Source organism: Bos taurus, chromosome X (genome assembly GCF_002263795.3).
Source record: "Bos taurus isolate L1 Dominette 01449 registration number 42190680 breed Hereford chromosome X, ARS-UCD2.0, whole genome shotgun sequence".
Lineage (NCBI taxonomy): Eukaryota > Metazoa > Chordata > Mammalia > Artiodactyla > Bovidae > Bos > Bos taurus.
The window spans coordinates 97,093,501-97,111,395 of record NC_037357.1 but is presented as its reverse complement, the minus strand read 5'-3'; the positions used below and the strand labels follow the sequence as shown (position 1 = coordinate 97,111,395).

Below are 17,895 nucleotides of genomic sequence, written 5' to 3'. Positions count from 1 at the left end.
CAATGCTATATAGTGTTCAAACTACTGCACAATTGCACTCATTTCACATGCTATCAAAGTAATGCTCAATATTCTCCAAGCTAGGCTTCAACAGTACATGAATCGAGAACTTCCAGATGTTCAAGCTGGATATAGAAAAAGCAGAGGAACCAGAGATTAAATTGTGAACATCTGTTGGATCATAGAAAAAGCAAGAGAGTTTCAGAAAAAAACTCTTTTTCTACTTCACCGACTATGCCAAAGCCTTTGACTGTAGATCACAACAAACTCTGGAAAATTCTTCAAGAGATGGAAATACCAGACCACCTGACCTGCCTCCTGAGAAACCTGTATGCAGGTCAAGAAGCAACAGTTAGAACTGGACATGGAACAACTGACTGGATCAAAATGGCAAAAAGGAGTACGTCAAGGTTGTATATTGTCACTCTCCTTATTTAACTTACATTCAGAGTACATCATGCGAAATGCTGGGCTGGGTGAAGCACAAGTTGAAATCAAGATTGCCAGGAGAAATATCAGTAACCTCAGATATGCAGATGATAAGACTCTTATGGCAGAAAGTGAAGAGGAACTGAGGAGCCTCTTGATGAAGGTAAAAGAGGAAAGTGAATAAGTTGGCTTAAAACTCAACATTCAAAAAACTAAGATCATGGCATCTGGTCACATCACTTCATGGAAAATAGATGAGGAAACAATGGAAACAGTGAGAAACTTTATTTTGAGGGATCTCTAAAGTTACTGCAGATGATGACTGCAACCATGAAATTAAAAGAAGTTTGCTGCTTGGAAGAAAAGTTTTGACAAACTTAAACAGCATACTAAAAAAGCAGAGGCATTACTTTGCCGATAAAGGTCAGTATAGTCAAAGCTATGTTTTTTCCAGTAGTCATGTATGGATGTGAAAGTTGGACCATAAAGAAAGCTGAATGACAAAGAATTGATGGTTTTGAACTGTGGTGTTGGAGAAGACTTTGGAGAGTCCCCTGAACTGCAAGGAGATCAAACCAGTTGATCCTAAAGGAAATCAGTCCTGAATGTTCTTTGAAAGGATTAATGCTAAAGCTGAAGCTGCAGTACTTTTACTACCTGATGTGAAGAGCTGACTCATTAGAAAAGACCTTTATGTTGGGAAAGATTGAAGGCAGGAGGAGAAGGCGATGACACAGGATGATATGGTTGAATGGCATCACCGACTTGATCATCATGAGTTTGTACAATCTCAAACTTGAGTTGGGAGTTGGTGCTGGACAGGGAAGCATGGCATGCTGCAGTCCAAGGGGTCACAAAGAGTTGGACCAGACTGACTGAACTGAACTGAATCATGTTAATGGAATATGAAAAACTTGCAATGGATCCCACCCCTGGGTGGAAAAAGTAATATCTGCACTCTCTAAAAATGAAGGTATTATCAATACTACTATGGGAGCAATAACTTGTGCCCCTCCAAGTTGCATTTTTGTCTGTGGCATAGGAAGTGACCCTCCAACATGAGGTGTGCATTTCCTAGATAGCTGGAAATTCATCTTTTCAGATGAGTCAGTTCTTCACATCAGGTGGCCAAACTATTCGAGTTTCAGTGTCAGCATCAGTCCTTCCAATGAATATTCAAGGTTGATTTACTGTAGGATGGAGTGGTTGGATCTCCTTGCAGTCCAGGGGACTCTCAAAAGTCTTCTCCAACACCACCGTCCAAAAGCATCAATTCTTCGGTGCTCAGCTTTCTTTATAGTCCAACTCTCACGTCCATAACTGACTACTGGAAAAACCATAGCTTTGATTAGATGGACCTTTGCTAGCAAAGTAATGTCTCTGCTTTTTAATATGCTGTCTAGTTTGGTCATAGCTTTTCTTTCCAAGGAGCAAGCGTCTTTTAATTTCAAGGCTGCAGTCACCATCTGCAGTGATTTTGGAGCCCCCCAAAATAAATCTGTCACTATTTCCATTGTTTCCCCATATATTTGCCATGAAGTGGTCGGACCACATGCCGTGATCTTAGTTTTTTGAATGTTGAATCTTTACCCAACTTTTTAACTCTCCTCTTTCACTTTCATCAAGAGGCTCTTCAGTTTTTCTTTGCTTTCTCCCATAAGGATGGTGTCATCTGCATATCTGAGGTATTGATATTTCTCCCATAAATCTTGATTTCAGCTTGTACTTCATCCAATCCAACATTTTTCATGATGTACTCTGAATATAAGTTAAATAAGTACAGTGACAATATACAGCCTTCACGAAATCCTTTCCCGATTTGGAAGCAGTGTGTTGTTTCATGTCTAGTTCTAACTGTTGCTTCTTGACCTGCATACAGATTTCTCAGGAGGCAGGTCAGGTGGTCTGGTATTCCCACCTCTTTAAGAATTTTTCACAGTTTGTTGTGATCCACACTGTCAAAGGCTTTGGCATAGTCAATAGAACAGAAGTAGATGTTTTTCTGGAACTCTCTTTCTTTTTTGATGATCCAATGGATATTGGCAATTTGATCTCTGCTTCCTCTGGCTTTTCTAAATCCAGCTTGAATATCTGGAAGTTCATGGTTCACATACTGTTGAAGCCTGGCTTGGAGAATTTTGAGCATTACTTTGCTAGCATGTGAGATGAGTGTAATTATGCAGTAGTTTGAACATTATTTGGCATTGCTTTTCTTTGGGATTCGAACGAAAACTGGCCTTTTCCAGTCCTGTGGCCACTGCTGAGTTTTCCAGATTTGCTAGCATATTGAATGCAGCACTCTCACAGCATCGTCTTTTAGGATTTGAAATAGTTCAACTGGAATTTCATCACCTTCATCAGCTTTGTTCATAGTGATGCTTCCTAAGACCCACTTGACTTTGCATTCCAGGATGTCTGGTTCTAGATGAGTGATCACACCATCCTGTTTATCTAGGTCATGAAGATCTTTTTCATATAGTTCTTCTGTGTATTCTCACCAAGTCATCTTAATATCTTCTGCTTCTGTTAGGTCCATACCATTTCTGTCCTTTATTGTGCCCATCTTTGCACGAAATGTTCCCTTGGTCTCTTTAATTTTCTTGAAGAGATCTCTAGTCTTTCTCATTTTATTGTTTTCCTCCATTTCTTTGTCCTGACCACTGCAAAGAGCTGATTCACTTGAAATACCTTAATGATGGGAAATATTGAGGGAAGGAGGAGAAGGGGGCAACAGAAGATAAGAGATGATTGGATGGCATCACTGACTCAATGGAGATGCGTTTGAGCAACTCAGGGAGATTGTGAAGGACAGGGAAGTCTGTCATGCTGTAGTTCATGGGGTTGCAGAGTCAGACATGACTTTGTGACTGAAGAACAACAACAATCTTACACCTAAAGCTATCAGAGAATAAAGATCAAACAAAACCCAACGTTAGTAGAAGGAAACAGGAAAATAAGAGCAGAAATAAATGAAATAGAAGTGAAGAAAATAATGGCAAAGATCAATACAACTAAAAGCTGGTTGGGCTTCCTTTGTGGCTCAGACAGTAAAGAGTCTACCTGCAATGCAAGAAACCTAGGTTCGATCCTTGGGTCAGGATGATCCCCTGGAGAAGGAAATGGCTACCCACTCATCAAACTAAACAAAATTGATAGTCAGACTCTTCAAGAAAAGAAGGGAAAGGACTCAAATCATTAAAATTAGAAATGAAAATGGAGGTGGGTAGAGGTGGCCCAGTCAAATGCTTGGGGAGTTGGGCAGGAGTCCAGCAGACCTGAGGCAACAAGGGAGCTGGGCAGCCTCAATTACCTGGTAACTGCTTCTCTTTCTGGTGTCTCCTCCACATAGTGAGAAGTATGTTCATGGAAGTCCCTGAGACAGCCTCCATGGAGGAGCAGAAAGAAATGGAAGATAAAGTGACTAGTCCAGAGAAAGCGGAAGAAACAAAATTAAAAGCAAAGTATCCTCATCTGAGACAAAAGCCTAGAGGTTCAGATTTTTTAAGGAAATGATTGCTGAAAGGGCAAAAAATATTTTGATTCTTGGAATTACAGTATGGCTATATCACAGCCACAGATAAGACAGAGGTCACTGGTGACCACATTCCCACTCCATACAACCTTCCTCAATGGTAATCATCTCTTGTTAGCAAACTGGCTGGTTGATTAAAAAATTTGGACTGCATGTGTCTTGTAATTCCCAATATTTCCCCTTAATATATTACTTCTATGCTTTTTATTTACTTTCACTCACTAAGTCATTCAAGAGTGATGACTTCGCAGGTAGCAGTAGTGTGTGCTACTCTTGTAAGGGGATGTGGTTTAGTTGCTAAGTTGTGTCTGACTTTTGCGACCCCATTGACTGTAGCCCACCAGGCTCCTCAGTCTATAGGATTTTCCAGGCAAGAATACTGGAGTGGGTTGCCATTTCCTTTTCCAGGGGATCTTCCCAATCCAGGGATCAAACCCAGGTCTCCTGCACTCCAGGCAAATTTTTTACTGACTGAGCTACCAGGGAAGCCCTGGTAAGGGAATATACTAATACTTATGTATAGTTTTTACTAGTTTAACGGTGCACTGGTGAAAAGAACATGTTAGAGCAAAGTAAAGTAATCTACTTGAAAATAATTGTATGTATTACCTAACTCCTAGTGTAGCAATGGTTCCAACAAGTAACAAGTAAGTTTTACAATTTTAATGTTTTGGCTTTCTTTAATTCATTCAATTATAGCTTCGTATGCTACTCTTATTTAATATAACCTCTACTGTATTGAATTCTTCTACATTTTCCTTTTGGATTTTGTAAAACAGAAATTTAAGACCACAAGTTTGAAGAAAAGTCACATATTTCAAATACAGACATGACTCCAAAAGATTTGTATCCTGTGTTTGAACTATAATGGCCTTAACTCTGTTTCAGCTTTAATAGTAGAATGTTATTCAGGCAATATTTGCCCATTCTGTTGTAACTTATGTGACTCTGGTGCTTAACAGCTACTGTTGAAGCTAATATTCTTACTAAGTTCTATAGTGTTAAAATACCTTTTGTTGTTGAAGATGTTGTTGAACATGTGCATTAACTGTTGAATTCACTTTTGTGCCACTTTTGTACCACTTTTGTAAGTACATTTTTTCCCACAGCTTCTCACAACTGTCTGTATTAATTTCACATATTAAAGAGTAGATGATGTGCCAACCAGAAGCACAAGAATTCCTATACAAAACTCTATATGTCATTTATCATTTATATATACTAAGATTGAAAGGTTGTGGTTTGTGAGCTGTGTGCTATGTCGGGATTCATGACCCCCAGAGGAGACAGTTTTGATCTGGGGCCAGAGACAAGGCTTGACTACTCAGAGCTTTTTATGTAGCAAAGTTTTATTACATTACAATAGAGATAGGGAAAGCTTCCACATAGACATTAGAAGGGGACAGAAAGAGTGCCCACTTGCTAGTCTTTAGCAAGGTGTTTTATGTCTGTTAGTGAGTGAGTGAAAGTTGCTCAGTCATGTCCAGATCTTTGCAACCACATGGACTGAAGACTGCAGTGAGCTCCTAATCAGATAAGAGAGACACCTCAAGACTGAGGGAGTTTCATCAGGCCCCTCTCCCACAATATGAATTGTTGAGCTAGAATGGTAAAAGGTGCGTCATACTCGGCCATAAAACAATTGAGATGAATATTGATTTGTTGAGTCAAGGGCTTCCCTTGTAGTTCAGACGGTAAAGCATCTGCCTACAATGTGGGAGACCCAGGTTTGATCCCTGGGTCGGGAAGATCCTCTGGAGAAGGAAATGGCAACCCACTCCAGTACTCTTGCCTGGAAAATCCCATGGACGGAGGAGCCCAGTAGGCTACAGTCCATGGGGTCACAAAGAGTCAGACATGACTGAGCGACTTCACTTCAAAGCCAGCAGCCCAAGATTTAAGAAAAGAAAAGAAAAGGAAAAAAAAAAGGTTAGTGTTAGGTAGAACTGTCTTCCTCAACAGAGAAGGGGGAAAAAAGTCTGCCTGCCACTTGCAGTTTGTTTCCTCCTGTGACTTGGGGACCTCTGGCTTTCCTACTTGCTAACCCTCTCAAGAGCAGTTTATGGTCTTGGAGTTATAGAATACTAAACTGAAATGTGTGCTCAGTCTTGTTGTTGTTGTTCAGTCACTAAGTGGTTTTCAACTCTTTGTGACCCCATGGACTGCAGCATGCCAGGTTTCCCTGTCCTTAACTATCTCCTGGAATTTGCTCAAATTTGTGTCCATTGAGTCGGTAATTGCTCAGTCTGTCATATACTTAATTTTTCATTTGTTACTAATATTCATGACATTCAGTGGCCTCGTACAACTATGTTATGTTTCTTATGCATGTCTTTTGTCCTATGCAGAACATATTTGACTTTTATGAAAATTAAATTCATGTAATTTATATAAATGTTTTTTTAATATAAATTTGTTTATTTTAATTGGAGGTTAATTACTTTACAATATTGTATTGGTTTTGCCATACATCAACATGAATCCACCACAGGTATACATGTGTTTCCCATCCCAAACCCCCTTCCCTCCTTCCTCCCCGTACCATCCCTCTGGGTCATCCCAGTGCACCAGCCCCAAGCAACCAGTATCATGCATCGAACTTGGACTGGCGATTCGTTTCATATATGATATTATACATGTTTCAATGCAATTCTCCCAAATCATCCCACCATATATATAAATGTCTTTTAATGTAGAAACTTTTTACTTCCATAGTCAATTTGAGGGACATTAGAATAAAATGTCTTCTCTGGTGGCTCAGTTGGTAAAGAATCCACTTACAATGCAGACCTGAGTTCAATCCCTGGGTTGGAAAGATCCCCTGGAGGAAGGGCATCGCAACCCATTCCAGTATTCTTGCCTGGAGAATCCCCATGGACAGAGGAGCCTTGAAGGCTGCAGTCCATGTGGTCGAAAAGAGTTGGACACCACTGAGTGACTAAGCATATATATATAGAATAAAATAATTTGCTTCCTGTGGCCTTTCCTTTTTTTTTCTTGCTTCTTTGACTCAAATTGTGTTGGGCTGTGCTGTTCAGTCTATTCAGAAACATATGTATCTATAATTTTACTCTTGAATGCTGTATTTTCTCACACAATGATTTCTCAGTTGTTAACTACTCTTAATCCTGTATTATTACTAATTGACAGTTTTTTAAATAAAAGGAAATTTATAATGAAACAAATATTTGAGAAGACTGGCCCAGAAACCTAGTTATGATAAGATGAATTTTAAGTAATTATAGTGAACTAAGTGAACTAGGCTTGTGACAATTAGAGCAATTTACATGATATGTGGAACAGATAATTCATATTTAGATATTTTGCTTCTATAGATGTCACTTCAATAAAATGTAAATATAATTTTACTTGTCATTTATCTAGTTAGAACTTTGACAGACTTTATTGGGACAAATTTACTGCTCTTTTCAGAGCTCTGCCCATAAGCTGTGATACTGTAGCATGATGCTGAAGATCTGTAGCCTGAGATGATAGTATTATTTTCTTCATCTTTGACTTGTGCAAGACTGCCATCTCTTTTGGATCCAGGGATCTTTTCTAGATCTTGGCTTCATTTGTACACCTGCTTTCCTCTGACCCCAAATTACCATAAATGGTGCATTAAGCATAGCACCTGCACTTAAAGGCTGCCTAGCGCTCTGAGAAAAGCTTGCTGATTGTCTTCCTCATCCTTCCACTCCAAAAGCAGAAAACAACAAAATCAATAATGTGCTAATTTGTTATAAAGATTAATTATATATATAAACAGATTTGTAATGGGAGTGAGTAGGTTATACCAAAGTATGTATAATCATTGTGGGATTGATTTAAGAATTGCAAAATACCCCAAAGTAGAATTTTGGTAATATCTAGTAGGTTTTTTAATAACTATTTGCAAGCAATCATCATTAAATTCACACATATGTCAGAGATTAACCTGAAAGATCAGATCATGTTATTCTTGATTATGATAGGATTCCTGCTATAGTTTGCGACAAGAGATGTAATTGCTGTCTGAATTTTAGCTTGTATCAAGTGAAAGTCACTCAGTTGTGTCCAACTCTTTATGGCCCCATGGACTTATACAGTCCATGGAATTCTCCAGGCCAGAATACTGGAGTGGGTAGCCTTTCCCTTCTCCAGGGGATCTTCTTAAACCAGGGATCGAACCCAGGTCTCCCACATTCAAGGTGGATTCCTTACCAGCTGAGCCATGAGGGAAGCCCAAGAATACTGGAATGGGTAGCCTATCCCTTCTCCAGAGGATCTTCCCAACCCAGGAATCAAACCAGGGTCTCCTGCATTGCAGGTGGTTTCTTTACCAACTGAGCTATCAGGGATGTCCTGATCATGGACGTATTAGATTGTATAATAAATGCTTATATTTATCTACTTCAAAATTTGTTGCAGATCTGTGAAATACTAAGTACCCAAAATAAAATGCTGTCTTTTATTAAAAGCAAATTTCCTCATTAATAAAATATTGTTTTTTTATTAAAGGTAAATTTTCTCATTAAACCAACCTACCTTCTCTAAAGTCACAGTGATTGAAATCTCAGGACTTTCCATCAGGAAAGACCTGCCATGTAGGACTCATAGGTATGATTAATTGCTTAGGCTTCATTATTAGTGATTAAGATAGGGGTTTTGCACTTTTCTGTTTTTGTTATTTAGAAGCTCAGTTCATTGAAGACATATTTGCAGATTGTTTCACCATTGCTTGATACTTTTGACTAAGCTGAATTTAATTAAACTTTCTATGGTTTCATATTTGTGGTTTGAGAAAGGGCTGATTTGAATCATTGTCTTTATTATAAATGAATGTTGGAGTAAATAAGTTGGAGATAAATACTTCATTAAAACCAGATAAAAATAAATTACCTGTTTCATATCCAGTAGCTCCTGTTTGATAGTACAGTTCTGAGAAACATTTCATTTTTAAAGGCTACATCTGACTAAAATAATTATATTTATTGGCTTGTTGAAATAGTAAGGAATTGCTGTTCTACTGAACTAGAAGGAGCATGCTTACAATCTATTTACAAGTTATTCAAAATTATTGTGCTGCACACCTAAAAATAAGTCCTAAATGTTCACCAAAGCCTCTACTTGTTGTTACTTCACTGGAAATTTGTTGCTCTTTTTACTTGATGCAATAAAACTATACCTCTGAATATTTATTGATACATTTTACTAAACCAGATATGTAGGCTTTCTCAATCCAAAGTACTCAAATTTTATCAAACACTTAAATGTGAACTCTACTTGGACTGTGCTCTAAACTTAGTGTTTAGTGATCCAGGGACAGATATCCTATAGGAAGGAAGTGCATGTCCGAGTGGCAACTAAAACAGTTTCTGTTGTGGCCTTTTCACATTCCCCAACATGCAGACATATTACTTCCATTTTTCATTTTCCTTTTTTACCTCATTTTACTTCACTTCCCCCATCCTGTTGTCATTCCTGCTTGTTTCTTAAGGCCCCTGATGGCATTTATTAAATGGTATTTCAGATCAGATCAGATCAGATCAGTCACTCAGTCGTGTCCGACTCTTTGCAACCCCATGAATCGCAGGATGCCAGGCCTCCCTGTCCATCACCAACTCCCGGAGTTCACTCAGACTCACGTTCATCGAGTCAGTGATGCCATCCTGCCATCTCATCCTCTGTCGTCCCCTTCTCCTCCTGCCCCCAATCCCTCCCAGCATCAGAGTCTTTTCCAATGAATCAACTCTTTGCATGAGGTGGCCAAAGTACTGGAGTTTCAGCCCCAGCATCATTCCTTCCAAAGAAATCCCAGGGCTGATCTCCTTCAGAATGGACTGGTTGGATCTCCTTGCAGTCCAAGGGACTCTCAAGAGTCTTCTCCAACACCACAGTTCAAAAGCATCAGTTCTTCGGTGCTCAGCCTTCTTCACAGTCCAACTCTCATATCCATACATGACCACAGGAAAAACCATAGCCTTGACTAGACGAACCTTTGTTGGCAAAGTAATGTCTCTGCTTTTGAATATGCTTTCTAGGTTGGTCATAACTTTCCTTCCAAGGAGTAAGCGTCTTTTAATTTCATGGCTGCAGTCACCATCTGTAGTGATTTTGGAGCCCAGAAAAATAAAGTCTGACACTGTTTCCACTGTTTCCCCATCTATTTCCCATGAAGTGGTGGGACTGGATGCCATGATCTTCATTTTCTGAATGTTGAGGTGTAAGCCAACTTTTTCACTCTCCACTTTCACTTTCATCAAGAGGCTTTTGAGTTCCTCTTCACTTTCTGCCATAAGGGTAGGGCTGATGAATTATTAATCCTTTAATGTCCTTTCCAGTATACCATAACTAAGGATGTATTTTGGGCTTCCCAGTTGGCACTAATGGTAAAGAATCCAACTGCCAATGCAGGAGACATAAGAGATGTGTGTTCAATACCTGGGTTGGGAAGATCACCTGGAGGAGGTCAGGGAAACCCACTCCAGCATTCTTGCTTGGAGAATCCCATGGATAGAGGAGCCTATCAGGCTACAGTCCATAGGGTCTCAGAGTCAGACATGACTGAAGTGACTTGGCTTGCACACATGCAAGGAACCATTAAAAAAAATTTTTTAAAACAGTATCTTTATCTGAACAAGGACAAGTTTGAACCACTGTCCTAATTCTGCAATTCAGTGTGCACTGCCAATCTTCCCCCATATCCTTTCTACCTCTGACACCACATCACACCTTATAAAATTGGAATCAAAGAAGTCTTATTCTGGGATTGTTATTCAAAGGATAAAAACCCCGATTTTAATACTATTTTACTAATTTCTGCCTCTTAATAGGTAGACTACTGGATTTTATTATGGAAATCACTGATGGTCATGAAAACCATTAACTCTATTTGTAATATGTTATTGATCAACTAAACAGCATTTGGGAGAAATATCTAATTTTTTAAATAAGCCGTCGAATCTGTGACTGCATCTCTTATTTGTTATTTTAAACTTTTTATTTTGTATTGGGGTTTAGTCTTAACAATGTTGTGATAGTTTCAGGTGAACAAAAAAGGGATTCAGCAATACATATATGTGTATCCATTTTCACCCAAATTCCCCTCCCATACAGGCTGCTACATAACATTAACCACAGTTAAATGTGCCATACAGTAGGTTTCTTTGGTTATCCATCTTAAATATAACAAAGTATACAGATCCAACGGGACACTTGCCTGTATTAAAAGGGCCAAGAATAAAAGAATTTTTGCTGAACATGCCTATAGAGTTTGCAATTAAAGCTGAAAATTGTCAAATAACTCTTCCAAAATTATATTTGTGAAATATACAAAAAATAAATATCTACTTAATTCCTATTGGAAAAAAGAAATGTAAACAGAGACATTGCAACTGACACAACAGAAATACAAAGTATCATAAGAGAGTAGTACAAGCAACTATATGCCAATAAAATTTGAAACCTGGAATAAATTGACAAATTCTTAGAAAAATACATCCTCAGATGCACAGTCTCAGCTTAACTGTGGGGTTTTAATCTGTTGCACCTGCCACTTTCAGGGTGGTCCCCCCTTCTTTGCTTATTTTGGCTTCTTCTTGTTTGCAAGTCTCTTCAACATCTTATTTCCACCCTGACTTGAGGGGTCAAAAGTAGCCACTTATTCAGGCTCACTTGCTCAGTTGTGCTGTGGAGAGGGAGGGGTGAAAAGATGTTCAACATCACTCATTGTTAGAGAAATGCAAATCAAACCCACAATGAAGCACCATCTCATGCTGGTCAGAATGACCATAATCAAAAAGTCTACAAACAATAATGCTGGAGAGGGTGTGGAGAAAAGGGAACCCTTTTACACTGTTGGTAGGAATTCAAACTAGTACAGCCACTATGGAGAACAGTGTGGAGATTCCTTAAAAACTGGGAAAAGAACTGCCAAATGACCCAACGATCCCACTGCTGGCCGTACACCCCAAGGAAACAAGAATAGAAAGAGACACACATACCCCAATGTTCACTGAAGCACTATTTACAATAGCTAGGACATTGAAACAGCCTAGATGTCCATCAGCAGATGAGTGGATAAGGAAGTTGTGTTATATATACACAATGGAATATTACTCAGCTATAAAAAGGAACACATTTGAGTCAGTCCTAAGGAAGTGGATGAAAATGGAGCCTATTATACAGAGTGAAGTAAGTCAGAAAGATAAAGACAAATACTGTATATTAACGCATATATACGGAATTTTGAAAGATGGCAACAACGACCCTGTATGGAAGACAGCAAAAGAGACACACATATACAGAACAGACTTTTGGACAGACTAAATCCAAGATGTTGGACCACCAGAGAACTCCTGACCCCATGAAATACTAATTAGTGAGAAATCTCCCAAAGGCCTGCATCTCAACACTGAGAACTGGACCAACCAAAGGCCAGCCAGCTTCACTATTTAATGCTTTGTGCCAAATAGATAGCAAAACACTTTCCACAGCCCTTCCCATTAGGAAATAGGCTGCACACCACTGGGTACAAAACTGTCTTTTAGAGAGACAAGATCCAACTTCACCCACCAGAATATATGCACAAGTCCCCCTAAACAGGAAAACTTCACCAAGCACTGGCCCAACCCTACCTGCTGGGGGAAGACTACATAACTAAGAGGAACTAAGATTTGCAGCCTGTGGAAGGGAGCCCCCCAAAACAGTAAATTAAACAAATGAAAAGACAGAGAAACATGCAGCAAATGAAGGAGCATGGTAAAAACACACTGGTCCAAATAAATGAAGACAAAATAGACAGTCTACATGGTCAGGAAGCAACAGTTAGAACTGGGCATGAAACAACAGACTGGTTCCAAATAGGGAAAGGAGTATGTTAAGGCTGCATATTGTCACCCTGCTTATTTAACTTATATGCAGAGTACATCCTGAGAAACGCTGGGCTGGATGAAGCACAAGCTGAATTCCAGATTGCTGGGAGAAATATCAATAACCTCAGATATGCAGATGACACCACCCTATGGGAGAAAGCAAAGAAGAACTAAAGAGCCTCTTGATGAAAGTGAAGGAGGAGAGTGAAAAAGTTGGCTTAAAACTCAACATTCAGAAAACTAAGATCATGGCATCTGTTCCCATCACTTCATGGCAAATAGATGGGGAAACAGTGACAGACTTTATTTTTGGAGGATTCCAAAATCACTGCAGATGGTGACTGCAGCCATGAAATTAAAAGACGCTTACTCCTTGGAAGAAAAGTTATGACCAACCTAGACAGCATATTAAAAAGCAGAGACATTACTTTGCCAACAAAGGTCCATCTAGTCAACGCTATGGTTTTTCCAGTAGTCATGTATGGATGTGAGAGGTGGACTGATGCTTTTGAACTGTGGTGTTGGAGAAGACTCTTGAGAGTCCCCTGGGCTGCAAGGGGATCCAACCAGTCCAATCTAAAGGAAATCAGTCCTGAATATTCATTGGAAGGGCTGATGTTGAAGCTGAAACTCCAGTTTGCATACCTGATGTGAAGAACTGACTCATTCGAAAATACCCTGATGCTGGGAAAGATTGAAGGCGGGAGGAGAAGGGGACGACAGAGGATGAGATGGTTGGATGGCATCACCGACTCAATGGACATGAGTTTGAGTAAACTCCGGGAGTTGGTAATGGACAGGGAGGCCTGGTGTGCTGCAGTCCATGGGGTCACAAAGAGTTGGACACAGTTGAGCATCTGAACTGAACATGAAAAAGAATTCAGAGTAATGATGGGAAAGATCCAAAACATCAGAAATAAAGTACAGGCACTGATAAACAGACTGGAGGCATGGATTGAGAAGATGGAAGAGATATTTAACAAGAACCTAGAAGAAATAAAGAACAATCAACAACATAAAAACTGAAATAAAAATGCAGTAGAGGAAAACAATAGAGGATTAGCCAACACAAGAGAATGGATAATTGAACTGGTAAATGGAATTGTGGAAATAACTGAAGGAGAGCAGAATAAAGAAACGACACTGTAAAGAAATGAGAACAGTCTCAGAGGTATCTGGGACATTAAGTGCACCAACATTTGAATTATAGGGGTTGCAGAAAAATAAGAGGAAAAGAAAAGGCATGAAAAAATATTTGAGGAGATTATAGTCAAAAACTTCTCTAACGTAGGGAAGGAATTGCCCAGCCATGTCCAGGAAGCCCAGAGAGTCTCATACAAAATAAACCCAGAAATAAACAGGCCAAGACACATTGATCAAATTAACAAAAATTAAACACAAAGAACAATTACTAAAAGAAGCAAGGGAAGACCAACAAATAACACACAAGGGAATCCCCATAAGGTTAACAGCTGATTTTTCAGCAGAACCAGTGCAGGCAAGAAGGGAATGGCAGGATATACTTAAAATGATGAAAGGAAAAAAAAAATCCTACAACGAAGACTACCCTACCCAGAAAAGATCTCATTCAGGTTTGACAGAGAAATCAAAAGCGTTATAAATAAGAAAAAACTAAGATAATTCAGCACCAAACCAGCTCTATAACAAATGCAAGAGGAACTTCTCTATAAAGTTCTAGACAGAAAACAACAAAAAGAAAAGACCTACAAAAACAAATCCAAATCAATGAAGTAAGTGATTATAGGATCACACATACCAATTACCTTAAATGTAAATGTATTAAATTCTCCAACCAAGATACAAACTGGCCAAATGGATACAAAACAAGGCCCCTATATATGCTGTCTACTAGAGACCAATTTCATTTCAACAGACACATGCAGACTTAAAGTGCGGGGCTGGAAAAAGATATTCCACACAAATAGAAATCAAAGGATAGCAGGAACACCAACATTTATATCAGATAAAATAAACTTTCAAATAAAGACTGTTATAAGAAACAAGGAAGGACACTACATAATAATCAAGGTATCAAGAAGAAGATATAATGATTATAAATATTTATGCACCCATCATAGGAGCACCTCAATACATAATGCAAACGCTAACCACTACTAAGGGGTAATACAATAATAATGGGGGATTTTAACACCCCAGTCACACCAATGGACAGATCATCTGGACAGAAAATTAATAAGAAATCACAATCCTTAAATGACACATTGGACAAGATAGAATTAATTGGTATCTATAGGACATTCCATATCCAAACAGCAGAATACAGTTTTTTTCTCAAGAGCATGTAGACCATTCTTCAGGATAGATCACATTTTGGGTCAGAAAACAAACATTGGTTAACTTTTAGAAAATTGAAATTGTATCAAGCCTTTTTTGAGACCACAATGCTATAAGATTAGATATCAATTACAGGAAAAGGACTAAAACACAAACACATGAAAGCTAAACAATACAGTACTTTATAGCCAAGAGGTCACTGCAGAAATAAAAGAGGAAATTAAAAAAAATCTAGAAACAAATGAAAATAAAAACATGATAACTCAAAAACTATGGGATGCAGTAAAAACAGTAGTAAGAGGGAAGTTTATAGCAATATAAATTTACCTCAAAAAATGAGAAAAACATCAAATAAACAATTTAACCTTATATCTAAAGCAACCAGAAAAAGAAGAACAAAGAAACCCCAAAGTTAGCAGGAGGAAAGAAATAATACCTATCAGAGCAGAAATAAATAGAAATAAAAGAAACAATAGCAAATATCAATAAAAATAAAAGGTGGTTCTTTGAGAAGATAAAGACAGTTAACAAGCCATAGCCAGTCATCAAGAAAAAAAGGGAGAAGACTCATATCAATAAAGTTAGAAATGAAAAAGGAGAAGTTTCAATAGACACAATAGAAATGCAAAGGATCATAAGAGACTACTATGAGCAACTATATGCCAATAATGGAAAGGAACAAACTCACAAGACTGAACTAAGAAGAAGTAGAAACTATGAACAGACCAATCACAAGCACATTGAAATTGAAACTCTGATAAAATATCTTCCAACAAAGAGCCCAGGACCAGATGGCTGCAATGGTGAATTCTATCAAACATTTAGACAGGAGCTAACAACTGTCCTGCTCAAACTGTTCCAAAAAAGTTTCAGAGGGAGGAAAACTCCCAAATTCATTCTACAAAGCCACCCTCACCCTGATACCAAAAGCAGACAAAGATATCACAAAAAGAAAATTACAGGCCAATATCACTGATGAACATAAATTTTTAAAATCTCAACAAAGTTCTAGCAAACAGAATCCAATAACATATTAAGGGAATCACACACCGTGATAAAATGGGTTTATCCCAGGGGTGCAAGGAATCAATATATGCAAATCAATCAATGTGATACATCATATTAACAAATTGAAAGATAAAATTCATATGATAATTTCAATAGATGAAGAGAAAGCTTTCAACAAAATTCAACACCAATTTACAATTAAAAAACTCTTTGGAAAATCAGTATAGAAAGAACCTACCTCAACATAATAAAGGCTATATATGACACATGGCAAACATTATTCTCAATGGTGAAAAACTGAAAACATTTCCTCTAAAAGTAGGAACAAGACAAGGATGCCCACTTTTGCCACTTTTACTCAATATAGTTTTGAAAGTCCTAGCCACAATAATCAGAGAAGAAAAAGAAATAAAAGAATCCATATTGGAAAAGAAGTAAAGTCACTCTTTGCAGATGACAGGATTCTGTACATAGACAACCCTAAAATGCCACCAAAAAACTGCTAGAGGTAATCAATGAATTTAGTAAAGTTGCAGGATGTAAAATGAATATACAGAAATTACTTGCATTCCTATACACTAATAATGAAAAATCAGAAAGAAACTAAGGAAACAATTCCACTCACCATTGCAACATAAAGAATAAAATATCTAGGAGTAAACCTTCCCTGGTGGTTCAGATGGTAAAGAATCTGTCTGCAATTCAACAGACCCAGGTTTGATGCCTGGGTCAGCAAGATCCCCTGGAGAAAGAAATGGCAACCCAACCCACTCCAGTATTCTTGCCTAGAGAAATCCATGGACAGAGGAGCCTGGCAGGCTCCATTGTCCATGGGGTCGCAAAGAGTCAGACACGACTGAGCGACTAACACTTTCACTTTCAAAGAGACAAAAGAATCTGTATGCAAACAATACAAGCAGATGAGGAGATATACTTTTTCTTGGATTGGAAGAATCAATACTTTCAAGATGACTATACTATCCAAAGCAATCTACTAATTCAGTGAAATCCTTATCAAATTACCAATGGCATTTTTCACCAAACTAGAAAAAAATTTTTCAAAATTTGTATGAATACAAAAGACCCCAAAGAACCAAAGCAATCTTGAGAAACAAAAATGGAGCTGGAGGAATCAAACTCACTTTCTTCAAAATATTCTACAAAGGTACTGTCATTAAGATAGTATGGTACTGGCACAAAAACAGAAATATGGACCAATGGAACAAAGTAGAAAGTGCAAAGATAAACTCATGCACATATGGGCACCTTATCTTTGACAAAAGAGACAAGAATATACAATGGAGAAAAGACAGCCTCTTCAATAAGTGGTGTTGAGAAAACTGGACATCTATATGTAAAAGAATGAAACTAGAACACTTACTAACACCACACACAAAAATAAACTCAAAATGGATTAAAGACAAACTGTTAGTTGCTCAGCTTCCAACTCTTTGAGACACCATGGACTGTAGTCCACCAGACTCCTCTGTCCATGGAATTCTCCAGGCAAGAATACTGGAGTGGGTTGCCATTCCCTTCTCCATGGGATCTTCTCAACCCAGGGGTTGAACCCAGATATCCCGCATTGCAGGCAGATTCTTTACCATCTGAGCCATGAGGGAAGCCCAAACACTTAAATGTAAAGCCAAAAATTATGGAGGAAAGCATAGGTAGTACACTTACTGACACAGATCACTGCAAGATTCTCTCTGACCCACTTCCTAGATTAAAGGAAATAAAACCAGAAATAAACAA

At 38.3% G+C, this 17,895-nt stretch overlaps 1 pseudogene; it reads left to right on the top strand.

The window, feature by feature from the left end:
• Window positions 1-3,782: 3,782 nt before the first annotated feature.
• LOC112445150 (cAMP-regulated phosphoprotein 19-like) lies at window positions 3,783-14,162 on the top strand (annotated as a pseudogene).
• Window positions 14,163-17,895: the final 3,733 nt, after the last annotated feature.